Genomic DNA, 4169 nt, shown 5'->3' with positions numbered 1-4169 from the left:
AAAAAATACTAAGCTCATAACTGAAATCTTACATCAGCTTGAAAGCTGAGAATAAAGGCTGATTTCCAGGTAGAGTAACAAACATTAGAAAAGGAACTTTTTCAGAAACAGATCCATAAATACAGAGAACAAATTGGTGGTTGCCAGATGGGAGGGGGGAGGAGAATGGGAAAAATAGGTGAAAAAGAGTGGGGCATACATACTTCCAGTTATGGGTTGAGTGAATTACAAGATGAATGATACAGCACAGGGAATGTAGTCAATGGTATTGTAATAGTATTTTATGGTCACAGATGATAGCTACCCTGTGGTGAACATAGCATTGCATATAGAGTTCTCTAATCACTATGTTGTATACCTAAAACTAATATAGCATTTTGTGTCAACTACGCTTCAATAAAAAGAAAGTGAAAAAAATATATAAAAAGTGAACTTCAAGTCAAAAAATAAACTTTTAAACTCAGATAATATAAGAAATATTGTATTTTAAAGGCATTGTTAGCTTCAAAAAATTATTATTTTATATATCCCAGAATATTTCATAATCCTAATTTACCTTTGTCAATTTGCTCTGGGACTGGCTTCTAAATTACATGATGTATAACATTTTGAAAAAAATTCTATCTTTGGGGCACCTGGGTGGCTCAGTGTTTGAGAGTCTGCCTTTGGCTCAGGTGGTGATCCTGGGGTCTTTGGATGAAGTCCCACATCAGGCTCCCCACAGGGAGCCGGCTTCTCCCTCTGCCTATGTCTATGACTCTCTCTGTGCCTCTCATGAATAAATAAATAATATTTTTAAATATTTCTATATTTTTAGTCCCCATAGATTTGTTTCTATGAAGCCTAATAGGCAAAACTGGACATAGTAAGAGGAAAGTCTTTACTGTGAAGATCTTTCACATATTAGCCTTGATAATCCTTGTTAAACATATGTTTGCAATTGAGTCTCACTGTGTTCAATTATCTACAGGAATCCAAGAAAAAAGACATGGATAAGCTAAAAATTATTGATTTTCATTTCCTTTCCATTACAGTAGGGAGATGATTAACTACTGTCTCTTGGTAGAAAGCCAATAGCTACTACGTTATAGAATTTTTTTTTAATTTTCTGAAATAGTTTTGCAATTAATTAACCCATATTTCTATTGATCACTTCTGTTTTTAATTTACTGTCTTAAGCTGAAACTTGAAAGGCATATGAGAAACAAGGAGCTTAATGGGGACATGAGCCAGATATGCAAATGAGTGACTTGAATTTTTTGAAATGACCTACAGATTGAGCTAGAATGGCTGTTACTATGGTTACCTTCAGAGAAATGTTCAAGGTTAAAAAGAAAAAAAAACAAAAATAAGTTAACTATTTGCCTTTTCTGTTACTATTAACTATGTTAATCATTTGTGTTTTTGTTATCGAGAGAAAGGAAAAAAACACCCAAGAGGAGAATATCTGCCTCCTTAAAAGATTTAGAGAGAAGAATTAATAACTGTGTATGAACATTTGAAAATGTATTTTTTGTAGAAGGATGTTACCCTACATCACAGATATAGCACTGATCCAGCTAACTCAACAGCCGACCCTCCAACTGTTGTAATCTTAAGATGTCTACTCTGTGTATCAGTTAGAGTTTGTTTTATAACAAAAAAAGCACAATTTAGTAGTCCAAAATAACAATTTAGTTTTCTATTGCTGTGTAATTAATTCCCAGAAATTTAGCAGCTAACAATAACACATTATTATGTTACAATTTCCTGTGTCAGGAGTCCAGCATGTTCTATCTCTCCTTAAGGCCTCATCAGGTTGATTAAAGATGTTGGCTGGCTGTGTCCCCAACTGTAGGCTTGACTTAGGAAAGATCCATTCCCAAGGTCCCTCAAGTTGCTGCCAGAATTCATTTTCTTGTGACTGTAGAACTGAAGCCTCCTTATCTTACTAGCTCCTGGCTGCTTACTGCTTTCAGTTCCTAGAAGCTGCTGTCAGATCTTTGTCATGCAGCCCCTTCAGATTTAGCCATAAGAAGCTCCCCTGAGTTTTAATCCCCTCATGCTTTCAATCTTTCTAGATTGTTCTTCCTAAAGTAGTCAGAGAAAATTTTTGAAGGGTTCATGTGATTGAGTCACATGATAATCTATCTTAATGTCAACTGTGCTATAAAATATAACTTAATTACAGAAGGAAAATCCATTAAATTCACAATTTCAGGGATAATGAAGCATGTGTACCTCAGATAGGTGAGAAATCCTGCCTATTGAAACTAAAAATCTCATAAACCCAATGTGCTGGGTTCAGCAAGGTGGTTTTCTGCTATGGAATATTATTGGCTGGTCTCAGCAGGGTCATTTATGCAGCTACAATCAGCTGGCTATTAGCCTGGGGCTGGGTGTTTTATGATGGCCTTGTAGGGAGATGTAATATGGAGAGGCCAACAGGGGCCTATCTCCACCTTGTCTCCCACCTGCCAGAAGAGTAGTCTAGTATTTATTGGTTTGGCCAGTGGCCAGAGTTCTAAACGTGGATTTTCAAAGACTTTTGAGACTTAGACTATGGATTCACACAGGTCCTTTCTAAGGACATTTCCAAAGCAAGTCACAAGTCCTGCCCAGATTAAAGGGTTGGGGAAATAGACCCCACATTACTAGGATATTGGAAGCATATATCATCATTTCTGTCTGTCACATTTATTTCTTGATAAGATTAATTAAGATAGAGAAGAAAAAATTGTTAAGGGGGAATATGCAGTCACAAATATATAATTTTAAAAAATTAAAAAAAAACAATATATAATTAGCTAATACTTTTATCATTTAAGAATTTACACTAACTTAGTAAAGATTTCTAGATTGGAGGATCTGCGGGGGTTGGGGGGGGGAACAGTTAGAAAATTTAGAAAAGTAAAACAAACAACTACCAAAAAGAGGTTTTACAGCTATCTTGATATAAAGGATGGGTAAAAGGATAGATAAAAGTGAGAAGACATTTTTAGCTGAAACTAAATTTACTTTTTTTCCATTCTAACTTTGCTTTGACCAGAATTTGGTATATTAAAATGTGGAATAAAAATCTTTGAGTCATCTTTCACATTTTATTCTCCAGGAGCTATTCATATACAATACAAATAAAAGCCACTAAGCACCCATCCTTTATAACCACTGTTTTAACTTTTATAAATATTTTTTTCTGTTTATCATAGAAGTTTGAAAGAAATTTGGAAGACATAAGCAGCCCTCTTTCATTTATTCAGGATTTGTTAAGTGTCCACTTTCTGCCATACTTTACACAATTTCATAGGAAGATTATGGATAAATGAACTAATGAGACATATCTATTTATTCTTATGACTTCTATAGTCTATCATAGACAATGATATTCAACTTATAGCATGATGAAAAAGGGGGAAACTGAAGATCTATTCTCTGTAATTAATATCGATATAATTACACTATGAGAAATACATATAAGTTGGCTGCTTTAAAGAAAACAATGGTAGATTATTCTTCCAGTGACAGATTTTTTTCTAGAAGTAAGTCAGACCATTGGCTTCAATGCTTAGAATGCATCAGGTCTATTAATGTTGAGGTTTAGGGAGATCAACTTTCCAAATTCCACGGTTATAGTGGGTCCAAGATTCAAATTTGCCTCCCCTCCAAGGATGCCTCTCAAATAGGTCATCTGCTTCCACATGGATCTCTTAAGTTCATTTCACTAACTGTACTGGCATGGATCCCAGGAGAGTAGAGGGCATCTGCTTTGTTCAAATGTGCGGATGTTCAGAAAGTTTATAAAATCAGAATTTTTAATAAACATCCATTATTAAACATGCTTCAAGGTGTAGATATTGAAATTATAGGTAGTCTTTTCCCTTCTCTGAACAAGATTTAGCAAAAAGAGAAACCAAGAAGTCATAGAATTCTGTTACTGAATGGATAAAATTTCTTGAAAATCTTTCTATACTCCTGTTATATAAACCATATAATGTGATGTCTCATGTCTCCTGAAAACATCCAGCATAATGCATGCCCATTAGGAGGAGGTCAAGTCTGAGAATATAGAACTATGGATTCTAACTCTGATTGTATTCATTCGAATAATAATTTGGGAGAAACTGACGAATACTTAGAATTGTTTTATTTTTTTATTTTTTTTATTTATTTTTTTTAGAATTGTTTTAGAG

The sequence above is a fragment of the Canis lupus genome, chromosome 3 (assembly GCF_003254725.2).
Source record: "Canis lupus dingo isolate Sandy chromosome 3, ASM325472v2, whole genome shotgun sequence".
NCBI lineage: Eukaryota > Metazoa > Chordata > Mammalia > Carnivora > Canidae > Canis > Canis lupus.
Note: the sequence above shows the minus strand (reverse complement) of the source record.